This window comes from Lissotriton helveticus, chromosome 11, assembly GCF_964261635.1.
Source record: "Lissotriton helveticus chromosome 11, aLisHel1.1, whole genome shotgun sequence".
Classification (NCBI taxonomy): Eukaryota; Metazoa; Chordata; class Amphibia; order Caudata; family Salamandridae; genus Lissotriton; species Lissotriton helveticus.
In genome coordinates, this window is record NC_136072.1 from 560,290,058 (window position 1) to 560,304,832 (window position 14,775).

The 14,775-nt window shown below is 45.2% G+C and overlaps 1 protein-coding gene across 2 annotated transcripts in view; it reads left to right on the plus strand.

The window, feature by feature from the left end:
- TACC1 (transforming acidic coiled-coil containing protein 1) overlaps nucleotides 1–14,775 on the plus strand; it is an 875,899-nt gene that overhangs the window by 17,564 nt on the left and 843,560 nt on the right. Inside the window, exon 1 of one of the 2 annotated variants that reach the window (XM_078666333.1) lies at nucleotides 2,121–2,238. The exons of the other annotated variant lie outside the window; for it this stretch is intronic. The gene's annotated coding sequence lies outside the window, so the exon portion shown is untranslated. Of the gene's footprint in view, nucleotides 1–2,120; nucleotides 2,239–14,775 lie in introns of those variants that run through there. 2 annotated transcript variants of the gene reach the window in all.

Here is a 14,775-nt window from a genome sequence, read left to right on the forward strand (position 1 = left end):
AATACTTTGCAGTAAAATGACATTAATATTCAAGTTACTTAAAAGTGTAGCAGCATCTTTCGTTTCTTGTGAAATGCCATGTGGCCTACACATTTCCATGGTTTGCAGAGTTACATTTCTTCTTCACACAGCCACATAACGTGAGACTCCAACATCATTCTAACATTTCTACAAATCTCTACATTAGTTTTTCACACTGATATATGTATCCCTATTCTAATTAAACACTCTTATATATTTTCACTCTATAAGTTTGACACTCTTGTGTATTCTATACTAAACTAATACTACGTGCTTGTAAATATGGTGCACTTCTAAATTTTTCAGATTTGTGCTCTCTCATGGACATTATACTTTATTAACCCAAACACAGGAGGTTTCCAGCAGCACACATCCTGAAGTCGTATATTTCAAGGTCCTCTTATATCTGATAATTAAGAAAAAGGAGGAAAAGTGAAATTGAACAATTACTTTGGATCACACAATTTGGTCAAGTGGAAAAGCCAGGATTGATCCCATATTTTCAGATTTCACAGTGTACACTCCAGCTACTAGATGCATATGCTTTGCCTCTCCTACATCCACCTTACACATCCCCCTGTCACCCAACCTGCTGGCATCAATGATGCACCCGGTCACACCATAGACCAAACTTTTTGGTCCTTGGGAAAATGTTAGCAAGTCTTTGCAGATATATGTGTTTATGGTGTAGATATATCCATGAAGGGTCATCCATGTGACAATCCTTGGGCAAATTCAGATCAATATAGTAAGAGTGGTGTTGCCTTGGATGGTGGGTTTTCTCCTTTGCGTTCTTGAGTGGTGGGGTAATTGTGACTGCTAAATCAGTCTTAGGGCGCAGTGTTCTTTTAGTTGTCTCTGTGGGGGATATAAATCACACCATTTCTCCTGTTAAACTTTTCCTGCTCAGGACCATTAACTTTAAACAAAACATCTCAGAATGGACAGCCCAGTTCAGTAACCCACTAGGTGGACTCTGAGAAAAAGAATTACAATAAAGGGGCACCCAGAACTGGTCAATGCTTCCAGTTTACATGAAAACCATAAACTGCATGCCTGTCTCTCACACGCCTTCATCTATTAATCACACTGCTAAGCTCTTCATCCCTAAACATGGTGGCCACACCTCAGAGGTCCTCACGCACGACATGGAAACACTTTGCATTCAGGACCAAAAGACAACACCCTTCCAACCACAACCCAACAAAGTGTAGTGTGCTACTTACTCATGCAGGCAATTGCTTTAGCGCCCCACATAGGGGTAGTAAGCGGCATTCAAATGTTGCAATACAATACAATACAATACAGTTCGGGTGTGGGTCAGCGGACCCTCCTTCTAACCTGTGTCATCCGTGCAGGAGTGGCCTGTGCAGGTAAGAGCGTTGGGGCCAGGTTGGGGGCGATTCGACAGACGTCCACGAGGGAAAATTAAAGAAATAATTTGTCTTTCGAAATCTCCCCCCACCCCCAACCCGGCCCACCGCTCTTACGTGCATGGGGCCTGCTGCATCTGTGTAATTTATTTGGCTTCTTTGTGTTTTGTTGGTCCTGGGGCTGGACAGGGTAAAGGGAGTGGTCCTTTGGGTGTGTGATGTATATTTAGGTTAATTGCTTTGCAGAGAGTAGTGTGTAAGAGTGCTCACAATCTCAGTCAAGGAGCAGCGAGGGTGTGACATAAAATAGCATGTGTGAGATCATGTTTATTTTCAGGGCAGGCGGCAGGACATCAGTTTTCTGATAATCTCAGCACTTAAATGTCACAGTAAAACTCGGTTTGAAAATTGAAGCAGAAATCTCGAAGTACAGTTACAGTACCACGTGCAGCGGAAGCCTCGTCTTTTTAAAGTTCTTCTCAGCTGTGACGCAGGATATTGGAAACAGTCGTGTTTTAGAGCCGTGCTATTTCTATAAACTGGGAGGATCCGACTCTGACATGATCAGACCGAACAGGCAGACACAACTTTTAATAATTCACCCCGGAGACTAAGAAAGCAGCAGCAGCCCCGGGCTTGGGCGTTTATTGTTCCAAGCCACCCACTCGGGGACGGGGACGCACTGTACACTGGGCCGTCTTCCTGTGTGTCTGGCTCTCCGCTGGCGAGCGCTGACACCCTCGACCTACAGGCACACATCCTGTGCTGAATCTCCCACAGCGTTCTGAAGTTTCAGCGACACTCAGCGAGAAGTCCGCGCGACGCTGCTTCCTAGCGCTTTCTGGTAGGGAGATGCTTAGCCATTTTAAAATACTGCATTTTAAACCAACCGGGTGTCTGTTTCATCAAAGGAGAGCTGTGCGTGTTGTGTTTTCTTACTGAAATGTTGCTGCTCTCTTCCAATGGCGTCCCAGCTGCTGAGTAAACTTGTGTAAATCCCGAGGTTGTGTGCTTCCACTAAAAAAGTGCTTACCTTTCACAGAGCTATTTATCCAGCTGCATGAGCTTGAACTTTTAAAGGAACAAACATGAAATTGTAAAGTCATTAAAGCGCCTTAGAGAATTAGATAAACTATGATTTTTATTCTGGCAGCAGCACAGATGGGAGGAGGGCAGTCATTTACCTACATGGATGTTTAGATCTGGCATGAAAATGTAACTGTCACCTGACCTTTGTACCATAACCAGTATTATTCTGCAGTTCTTTGCTTCCACGGAACTATATATCTATTCCCATGCTACTTACTTGTAATTCTTCACATTACCATACAAACTTTCTTTAAAGCCAGATCTGTTGGCATTGCCAACACTTATTTTACATTAGTTGTAAGGATATCAAGGGCATATATATGCCCATGCATGTTCAATTCCGCAGACCTGGGAAATGCTGGACACAGACTTCTGCAATGGGGTGCTGCTGCATGAATCTCAGGCAGCCACAGCCATTGGGCATACTTGCTGCTGAAGTCACTGCCACCGAAGCATTACTGCCTGCTGACATAAGTATTAGCAATGGGTCGCTGGGTTAGGGTAGCAGTTTTGCATCAGAGGGGTGGAGGAATGGGGATTTCCAGAAGAAGATGACACTATACTTATAAAGACAATTTAGCACCAACTGAAGTCTGTGATAGACACCGAGGAATCGTTTTTGCACACTGCTCGGTTGCTGTGTATATTTTAGCGCATTAATGTTGTTTGGGGAAAGCCATTGCAGCGCACCTTTCAAGAAATGGACCAGTCTGCATTCAGTAACTAGATCCATCGCGTATCCTTAAGTTGTCAAGAGTGCTTCCGTCCAATGCATGAACAGAGAGGCATCCATTCATTAAAACTGTAGGGCATTGATTGTTATTATGGAAATGTAGGGCTGTCTTCCCTACAGAGTGTAAGTAAGAGTGATCGGGAGTGTTGAAAAGCTCCAGAAGGTGCAAAGTTATGCTGACTCAAGGGCGAGCCATAGTTTGGCGACAAAGGAGAAAGCTAAAAAATGTGTCTATATGCAGGAAGGAAGGATGATGTTATCCTAAATTTGTGCATGGGGAGCTGCCACCAGGGCAGTCTCGATTGGCGACCAGACCACCAAACCTGGCATGGGAGTTTGGATCTGGGAATCTCTCCTCTCTAAGAGAAGCTGAGCAAGAGTTTGGCCCCCTCCATGGTGATGGGCCATACCTGTGGCGACCCAAATGCAGAACTGCCTGATACTTTCAGAAGACATCAGGTGCAGAAGATGGAGAAGAGTCTCTGCAACCCAGACCTACTGATTCATGGGAAGGCAGTATGTGGCAATGTGCTGCAAGTAACCACTGTAGGGCTCACAACCTGGGTGGCTGAGTTCAGGGCATCAGGTAGGGTAGGACTACTTCATGACTTGTATCCATTGGCACAGGCCTCATATTCAAGGCACAGATCTCAGCAATTTGGATGCAGGGACATATGTGCTACTGACCTCACATCCTGCGCCCATGGACTAGTAGCAGCCTCACCATCTATTGAACTACAACCTTGGAGGCGGTGCAGGATGTTTGTGGTTATTCATCACTAGAGATGGAGGAGATGTGTGTGTGCGTGCATTTTCTGTGTCTGTATTTGGATGTAAGTTTGTGTTTCCCGGTCATTGATGGAAAGGATGGTGGCACCATGAATGCCTATATGATAAAGGCTTAGGTCCCAGAATTACATACTGTTCTGTAGACCAGAGAATGAACCACTGCTGTACATGTTAGTGGAAGAAAAGATGTAAACATAACTCCTAAGCGATTGAAACTATTGGACATGGGTAACCAGAGCTACACAAATTCAGCTTCAACATTTTGAATCACTGGGTAACGCTGGTATGCATGATTGTGTGCCAATTTTCTCTTTCTCTTTCGAAGACTGTGTGCAGTCGTAGGTAGAAGCAATGCTCAGAGTGGCTTCAGCACAGTGCATAGATGAAGGCAGCTTACTGCCTCAGACCTCGATGTTCCTCTGTGCCCTGTCTTCCTGTCCCATTGCCAGCTCTCATTGTGCCCATCCCCAGGCCTGGTGCTCATCTTCACTATGCAGCTGTCTTTCCTCTCCTCGCCCCATTGCCTCTCATCTCGTCACCACCCCTACTGAGCCTGTCTCTTGCTCTACTCTTTGCTCAGTCATGTTTCTTGGCCCGCCTCACATGCTCCTACACAGGTGACCCTTTCTCCAACCCAAAGGTGGGTTCAGAGCAAACCTGCAACAAAGCAGGAGCACAAACCAGACACTGAGGGTGGTGGAGCTAGCCGCCATTGTGGATTGGGATGCTCCACATGCTGGGTAATGGGGAGAGCCTCACTGTCACCCTCAAACACTATCTATGTCTCCTTCGGCATCCATGTTCCTTTCTACTCCTGCCCCAACATTGTGCTATGCCCCAACGTCCCTCTTCCCCTGATGTTCCTGTCTTCCCCTTCACCCTTCAGACAGGTCGTCATCTTAGCTGCCACAAACAGTAGTTTACCAGCAGAGACCAGGTTTTGAGGCGATAGAACTTGGCAACGTCTGGAACCTGATAGCCGCCATGCGTTGGATAGCTGTGAGTGTACTCTTACCAAAATGGAGATAAATCACTTGGCAAAACAGGCATTATGAAGTGTTTCCATTAGTGCTTTGGAATTTTTAACTGCTGATGCTCTTTTTGCACCAGTTCTGGAGGTCGGCAGTTTCCGTTTTTATGTTGGCTTTAGTCAAGACCTTTTTAGGTCGAAGCCTGCGTTGCAGCGCATGGGCTGCTGCAGACGAGAGTTCTTGTAAACAAGAAGGGGCATGAAACCACGCCCCTTCTTCCATTGGCCCGCCTCGTGGAACGGAGACCTGTCACTGGACAATGCCCCTGTTTGGGTGATTTGTCCGGCTGTGATCCCGTCTCTCGAGGACTGGGTGACATGACTTACAGTGCCGCAAGCGTATTCTCTGAAATATCGCCATGGCAACCATGAGTCAGGTCACCAGTCCGGGAGGGGCGGGATTCATTCTCGCGTTTCCAGCGATGTTTTTTTTTGTTGTTGCCTTTTCGCAGTCATTCCTGCGCGTTCCTCGGCGGTGGAGGAGGTAGGGGAGAGGCGGTGCTGGTTTAAAATGTTGAATTCGTTTTTGAAATCTTGTTATTATTGACATAGCTTGTAACGTGCACACTGTGAGCAAAACCACATCTAGATGCAGGTCATACATTGATAATAAACGATACGCGTGACCTAATCGGAGGCTCAGGGAATGTAGTCAGTGATTCCAAATGTACATATGCCCTCGACATTTCACAGTTAATGCGGGAGTGTGAATTAGGGCCATGTCAGTTTTATACCTGGTGTATTTCAAGACTTTAAATTAGATGGTGGAGTAGGAGGAGTAGTAGTAGGAGTAGGTGGTGGAGCAGGAGTAGTAGGTGGTGAGTAGGAGTAGTAGAAGTGGTGGTGGTGGAGTAGTAGTTGTAGGTGGTGTAGTAGGTGGTGGAGTAGGAGTAGTAGTAGGTGGTGTAGTAGGTGATGGAGTAGTAGGTGTTGGAGTAGTAGGTGGTGGAGTAGGGCGAGTAGGAGTAGGTGGTGGAGTAGGAGTAGTAGGTGGTGGAGGTGGAGTAGTAGTAGTAGGTGGTGGAGTAGGAGTAGTAGGTGGTGGAGTAGGATTAGTAGTAGGTGGTGGAATAGTAGTAGGTGGAGTAGTAGTAGATGGAGTAGTAGGTGGAGTAGTACTAGGTGTAGTAGGTGGAGTAGTAGGTGGAGTAGGAGAAGTAGTAGGAGGAGTAGGTGGTGGTGAAGTAGTAGGAGTAGTAGGTGGTGGTGAAGTAGTAGGTGATGGAGTAGTAATAGGAGTAGTCGGTGGTGGAATAGTAGTAGTAGTAGGTGGTGGAGTAGGAGTAGTAGGAGTAGTAGGAGTAGTAGGCGGTGGAGTAGTAGTAGTAGTAGTAGTAGTAGGTGGTGGAGTAGGTGTAGTAGGAGTAGTGGTGTAGTAGGAGTAGTAGGTGGTGGAGTAGGAATAGTAGGTAGTGGATTAGGGGTAGTAGGAGTAGTAGTAGCAGGAGTAGTGGTAGTAGGTGGTGTAGTAGGAGTAGTATGTTGTGTAGTAGGAGTAGTAGGGGTGGAGTAGGAGTAGTAGTAGTAGGAGTAGTAGGTGGTGGTGGAGTAGTAGGTGGTGGTGGAGTAGGAGTAGTAGGTGGTGGAGTAGTAGTAGGAGTAGTAGGTGGTGGAGTAGGAGTAGTAGGTGGTGGAGGAGTAGCAGTAGGTGGTGTAGTAAGAGTAGTAGGTGGTGGAGTAGGAATAGTAGGTGGTGGAGAAGGAGTAGTAGGTGTAATAGTAGTAGGTGGTGGTGGAGTAGTAGTAGGAGTAGTAGCAGGTGGTGGAGTAGGAGTAGTAGGTGGTGGGGTAGTAGGAGTAGTAGGTGGTGGAGTAGGAGTAGTAATTAGTATTTCTTACAAAGCCCTTGGACTATACCATTTCCTGCTGAAAGGCATTATTTTTCTCCATCTGTTACTATACCTGGCGTGTCACGCAGTTTGGTGCTTGCTTACCCTCTATGTTAAACAAGCATTTGCAATGCAATAGGTCTCGCAGTTACGCAAGTTTGAGCTATTGGCATTGTAAATGTATATGCCTTTTATTTATCTATTTAAAACCAAACCCAAAATAAAAGGCCTAGCCATTTACAATACTACCCTAATTCCCTTACCTTTTATCTGCATATCTTTCCCTTTATTCTAATCTAAATACTCCATCAGTACAACACATCTTACTCACAAACATATACAATATATGTTGCCCTCTACCAAACACATATAGTTTACAGTTAGACACAATAAGTCTGTATATATCACATTAGGCCATTTAGTACTATCTTTTTACTTTTATTTAAAATTACAATTTAATTTCATTATGTTTTACAAAATAAAAACAACACACAAAAAACAATGTCATTTACAATATCAATTGGACATGGGCTGTCGGGCTATAGAAGATCTAGCGAAGTTACGCCCTTTGCTTCTGTGGGCTCGCATCTGGAGAGTTCCTGAACTCTCAAGTTATGCGGATGGTCTACGGGAGTTACTAAGTTCGGCAGGGTGGGCGAAAATAAAGTGGCTAACGGATATCAAAGCCTTACTTACCAATCTGGGGCTGGAAGAAGCTTGGCACCAACAGTCAGCCCCCCCCAAATCCACAATAAAACAACTTTATTGGAATTGGGTGACAAACAGAAGGAATTCCTCCACCTCGATATGCAAATCGACTAGAAACTTCATGGAGTCCAAAGATACCCCCTATAGAGAACTGTATCTGGACACCATCTCAGCCTCTTGGGAAAGGTCCCTGTACTTTAAATTCAGAATTGGTCTTCTCCCCGTAATGGAATTTACTTGCCACTGGAAAATCCCATACCAGACTGCTCCGTGGTGTCCCTTTTGCCCACAGCGCAGAGAATCTGTCCCCCACTTTTTATTCGAGTGTCCTGCATATATAGTTCCACGGTCAAAATGGCTCAAACCCATGTGTCGTACTCTGGGCACTAGGCATTGCAACGTGGCCTTAAGAATTCTTTATTCGGACACTCGTACTTTTTACGCATGTGCCACCTCGAAGTACCTTGGGTGGGCATGGCGAATCCGGTCAAAAAGACTTAGGCAAATTGTTTAATTACACTTTTTACCATGGTCTGTTTTAAACTAAATGCTTATTTTTAAAACCTATAGATCCATTTTCTGATAGCAGAAAGTTACGGTTTATTTTAAATGTACTGAAAAGTATTTTTTTATTGATTGTATGCTTTTTAAGATATTGTTATATGTCGAAATAAAGCCTTTTTGACTGACTGACTGACTGAATATCAATAGCTCTAAATAATGTCACTGCAAGACCTATTGCATTTTTAATGCTTGTTTTATATTAAACTCTGGACTATACTGACATTCAGGATTTCAATTAGCCCTCTTCCCATTCGTCTGCTGTAGTGTCATTCACATTTTGCTTCCACTCAACACAACATACAATATGGGGCACAGGGTCTGCCCACTACAACCACTGACTTACCTGACTGTGGGTGATGCTTACGGCTCTTGAACAATGTGCACTTCCGCACAATAAGTAGTCTCTTTCAGTGGCAGTATTCTTTTCATGTAATTTTTTTAAAACATTTAGGCTTGTAGACAATACTTATTTTCATACAATGTGTGCCTTCACACAAAATTCTTCCACAAACAAAATAAGAATTGGCAAAGCCTGAAGGTCAGCAGCCAATGCTATAACCTATTGCTTGTCGCTGTTATATTGAAGTTTCTGTGTGAATAGTAGCCTGCACTGGTGGTGTCTTGCTGTACATGCTGTTGGAAGCTGATCCTGCTGCTATGAGCATGTATGTGATGGAAGACAGCTTCAAGCACTGACGCCCATGTGGCACTGGTTCCTTGTGTTTCATGGCGCTTAAGAACAACTTAACACTTTACAAGAGCCAAAGCGATTAGCATTGCTAAGGATTGTGTGTAGATAGCTGTCTTCATTGCTATCATTGAGAGAGGGAAGAATGTGTCATTGTCCTACCGCATCCAGTGCCAAGACACGAGTCATCCAGCTCAGAGGAGCAGAGGATTAATTTTATTTGTCCGAGGGCAGAAACACGTTGTACATATTTGAACATAAATAAGTCGCTGATATTTTGTTTGTAAAAAAATAATGTTAAATACCTTTATGACATATGTATAAGTTACCTTCTGGCCACTTGTGTTTGCTTGGACAGAGGAAAGAGACACAATAACTCGTCCCAGGTTCTTTAAAGGCATCCAGAGTCCCACTTTATTTTCCTCGTCTGGAACGACCCACTGATGGAGTGTCCCAAGGTCATTTATTTGAAGGCCTTTCAGGGTTTAACCATCTAACTGCCGGCAATCGTACCACATCAGGGCATGGTATTTTTTACACGCTTTGAAGTTTTCCCTTATAGTACCTAGAACAAATATATGTTGTAGCTACAGGCAGGTTCATTGATACAATCACTGCACAGATCTAACTCTGCATGGTAATCGATAAAGGAAAAAATTTAGATAATTTCAGTTTTGTAACAGAGTTCCTCTATATTTTGGGGCAGTTCACAAGCTCCTTTGAGTACATAAAGCAGTGCTACACGAGGACTGTACTACTGAATATCGACCCTTAGAATATCATGATAGAAGAATATAGAGGGACAAACTATTGAAAGGTAAGTGCATATTGGGAAGCACAGATTTACTATTCCTAACTCCACGGCTATTTATCTTGATGATATATATAGCGTGTAACTACATGTATGTCGAGTTTTGTATATAAATACTAGATTTTGGGCCTAATTTATAATTTGGCGGAAGACCAGGTGGACAGAGTAAATTAGTCCATCCCCATGGTGGAGGGACCGCCCGCCAAATTTATGAAAGACCACCAAGCGGGTAGTTATTTATAATGCATTGACAGGCGTCACGGCGGTTCCTGTAATACATGTCGCTGTTTGATGCAGTCATGTACAGTTAGATTTTTTTATTTTAAAAAAAATCCCAAAACAGGATATTCTTTTTGAAGGTAGAAAAAAAGAAGTAATGGTCCCCTCACCATGGGAGTCATCTCCCATTGTGGGAGGTATTATTTGTGTTTTACTGTACCTCTCCACCAGGGTTTGCCTGGTGGCGACGCACAGTAAAAAAATGGGTATATGTCCATCCATCCTGATTGGATGGGCGGATATATAGCAATTTCTCCAACGGCCCTCCCCCCGCGAGGCTGTTGGGGAGGTTTGGCTATGGTGGTAATGGAGTAGTGATTGCCGTAGCCAAACCTACATGGTCTGGGACTGCCGGCCACCCCCGCCTTAACACTCAGACAACAGTTACACATTTAACAGACCAACAACAGAATTCTTTGGAAGGCAGGGGGTCTCGAGCCCGAGACCCCCCGGCCGTATTTATTAAAATATGAAACAAAATTAAAAATTTTAATCAAATTAACATTTACATAATTATTAAATGCAAACTTCAGAACATTAGATTTACATCCATATTTGACATGATATGATGGGCTAACCTTAACAAGTATCTAATACAGCGTGGTTCCTAACCAAATCTAACATCCTGATATTAAAATTGCATTTTAATAATTTCTGGTTCTACGGCAAGGTCGCTAACCGGTGGCAGATCCTTTTACCCAGCTACGCTCTCACGTCCGAGATGCGCATGCGCGAGAAGGGCCCGTTTACCCTCGTGCGCTCCGTGAACTCCATTTAACCATAACAGGAGGGCCCTTACACTCGCGCCCTTAGCGTCATAGTGCATAGTGTATGTGTGGGGTGGCTACCAGCCTGAGGGAAGCGTTGACTCCCCTCCCCCGCACCCAAGCAAGCGGATATCCTGCCCCTGAAGTTCTGGGAGAGACCAGTGGCCCCTCCCCCTGGGCGACCCCTTTCGTGAATGGGGCCACCCCCACCTAAGGACCTTAAATTGCTGCTCACTGATTATGACCTTACCGCCACAGGCCAGCGTAGTTGACCGACTATCTGGCCCCCCCAACCGCCTACACTGAAAGGTCATATCCTCCTAGTCAAAACCCTCTACCCCTGCTAGCTTGTTCCCTAACCATAGGGCATTCCCTGACTCCGTCAAATGTACCCCTAACCTGCAAGTAGAGACAACCCCTCCAACCATTGCCAACCATTTCTTGTCAGCCGCTCACTGCTGGTCTCCTTCAAGTGAGCCCCCCCCCCTGCTAATCTAAATCGTCCCTCTCTGATGCACCCCTGTGGAATATACTGCAATGAGGTGTTTGAAATACTTTCCCAATCCAAGTGTTGATCCTCTTTACCGAGTGATTCTTCCCCGAGTGATTCTGCGCACTAACGGAGTCCACCCCACCTTTTCCTGCAGCCTGTGAAACAACTGAGACCCCCCTATGGTGCAGTCTGGGTTTAATATTTTGCTAGCCTGCTTGGTACTGCGATTATCCCTTCCACCAGGACCCCCTTGCCCAATAAAACCTAATCGTTGCTACCCGCATGTCAAATAATGACTGAGGGCGGTGGGGTGTGCCTATCGCGTGCCTCTCCTTCCCCGCTCTGTATGGACAGACCCCATCCTTTGGGGTCCCTGTAGTTGCTGTGACCGGGGGTATCCTGGTACTATACATGTACACCACCCACTGGCGTATCATGAAGTCTGTTAACCACCCACACCTGGCCACTACGCTCTGGGAAATGTTAAGTGTATGTCTACCCCTTTTACTATGGAAATCCCCACTTCGCGACAAGGGGTGCTGAGGATGTTGCATAGGCCTATTATTCCTGGGGTTGCCCAGGCTAGCAATGCCCACCCTTGTGCACTGCCCCCATCCCTATCGTTGGCCCTACCAATTGGAAACCTATGAATATACCATGCGGACACTGGTGGCCCTGCGAGCACAGGCGCCGTTAATGTAGAAATACAATTTCCTGGTAAGGAAAATACTGCCATTTTTTGTGAAGCCACATTCCGCTCCATTACTGCGGCCAGCCCAATCTAGGGTTAACACACCAAAAAATAATCAACCCAGTGCTGGCACCTCCTGCGTCCTTGATCGCTCGCCCATCACACTTGACGTTGTTGTTTGCCATCCTCTACCTGACGTATGCATCCCTTGGGCTGTCCACCTGTTGCAGCTGTAGTGGCGTGGAGCACCTCACAGTTATCCACCATGGACCCGGCCATACATAAATGGAAAAGGTAAACACAAACCATTAGTGTTTCTGGCGATAACTGCCGTACACGTGCTTGTCTTACATTGCCATCACATGCCAAGTTCTAGATAAGATTAGCGCCAGATGTATACTCATTAACACTTCCAACTAAGTGTTTAGCATAGCCTCAGTTTGTGCCCCATGTAGTGTGTTTCGATTAGTACTCCTTAAGGACGATACACAGTGTGAAGTGCAGTGCCACAGCACATTCATTGTTACTAAAGTTCAGCTGCAGGCCAAAACATCACCTCCTATTCCTGGTTTTCTACCCACGCCTTCATGCATAGGATAAAAGTGTGCACGGGACGGTCTGATTGCCAGTGCAGCATCAAAGTCTTTACGCAAAGGATTAGCACAGGCCTAACCAAGCCAGGCTGTAAAATGGCAACAGATCGCCCTGTAGAACGACCTTCCTTGAAGAATGGTACCCAATGTGAAGTGCAGTGACACAGTGCATGAGGTCCACAGTGAATACAATAGCGCCTTCATGGCTCCCTCAGGATGATACACAGTGTGAAGTGCAGTGCCACAGCCCATTCATTGTTATTAAAAATTCTGCTGCAGACCAGGACATCACCTCCTATTCCTGGTTTTCTACCCACGTCTTCATGCATAGGATAAAAGTTTGCACGGGACGGTCTGTTTGCCAGTGCAGCATCAAAGTCTTTACGCAAAGGATTAGCAAAGGCCTAACCAAGCCAGGCTGTAAAATGGCAACAGAGCCTTTTTAAGGTCCCCACTTTGGCTTCTGGTAAATACCACACCAGCCAACCTGACCTGATCACCAGCATCCCCTGACATGTGTTTCACCCTCCTCAGAGAGATATAACCCTGTCCACACCCGAGTGCACCCCGGGTTTAAGTCTAAACAAACACCCGTTCAGACAGATAATGCTGCTCTGTATGCCAATCGTGGTTCTTATACCCCTTTCTTGATATCTGGTTTGGTACGCCCCTAGGGCTCCACGTATATTGCACTACTTTACCGTGTGTTAAATAAGTTTACTGACTGTCATCTTTTGCCTCTAGCCTCAAAACGGGACAAGAGGGATGTGTTTAGAACAACTACATATATTTTATATATACCTGATGTGGTTCTCCTATCATCTACTTACTCATAAAATTGTAGACTGGTAACACAGGATGATTTACATCCCTCCAAGCAGTAGCCTGAAGGCTGCTCTACACAGCTACCACTATGATAGCTTTCCAATAAGGTAGTCTTTAACCTACCATCAATACGGGTCGTTTGGACTGGTGCAATGTGCCCTCTAGAATTGTGGACCGCATATGCCAGGCCACCTTCTCACACTATGCTCACATAATTTCCCCCAAGAACAAATGACGCCACTCCCACAAGCACCTCAATGGCTACCTGATCTGGCTAGATCAATGTTTAAGGCATTCTGCACAATCTACCGAGCCTCTCAAGGAGAAGGAGTTCCACTACAAAGAAAATGTAAGCCATGCAGACAAAACAGAGCTCTTCGCTCAGAGTCGTTGCATTCCGTAATGCATAACTCGCTGCTGCTGCTGTTTCTAAAAGCCAATAAACTAAGAATCCACAGCAGAACGTTATTCCCATATTGATGAGAAGGGGGGGGTCTAAATGACAGTCCCCACCCATAGCTCAGGATCATAGCCTGCAGTCTGGAGCACACAGTGTACCACTCGATGACTACTGCATCATTAGTTATGCGTCCGCACTTTGCTGATGGCAAAGTTGACTGGTAAACACATTACACAATGGGAACAAAACATTTGTGCCCACGATGCCTCCTTTTAAAAGGGTTTGCAATATGCCCGACTCTGATTTACCTTCCCAGACCAGTGAATGGCTATGATATCCTTATAATCTGGGAACTCCGAGCCAGGCCTGTCTTTTTACCACGACAAATAGTCACTTCAAAGGCATATCCTGAAGTGTCTTCACAGGACGGGGAAAATGTATCTATAAAGGGATCAATGCTCCGAAAGGCAGGTCATTACACTCATTTTTTAATTCTTTGCGCCAAGATACAAAAAAGAGAAGGGAAAACCATAGAAAAATTGACTCTCTTTACAGGATTTCCCTTCCCCTATAACGTTCACCTGGCATAACGTCATGCCATAACTTCTCCCCTAATGTGAAGTGAGCAGTGTGCGAACAGGCACCTCGAAGTGCCTGCTGTCCCTGCAGTCTGGCAAAACAGCGCACCTATGCCAGGACACCAAACAGAGCCCGATAGAGAACCGTCTCAACTGTCGGTGCTACGCCCCGGCCCGGCCCACTTAAAGCCCTGGAGCTGGAGATCCTACAACTATTGTTTGGTACATGCCTTATTTTCTCTTCTAGTTCATTGCTCGTCTACTTGCAAAGGAAGACATCAGACAGCATCTGGCTGAGGGCTTATATGCATGTCTGTTTCTAGCATATCCCCCTTGGTTTGCTTAATCTTTAGTAGTTTTAAATTTCAATAAAGAACACATTCCTTCTGAAGGTACTTCAATATACCATGTAAACAAATAAACTATTAAAGTTGATGCAATTGGAAGAGATCATTGAAAATGCAAAATATTGAAAGCTATAACTTAAAGAAAAAAGTCATTTCAACGCATTGTG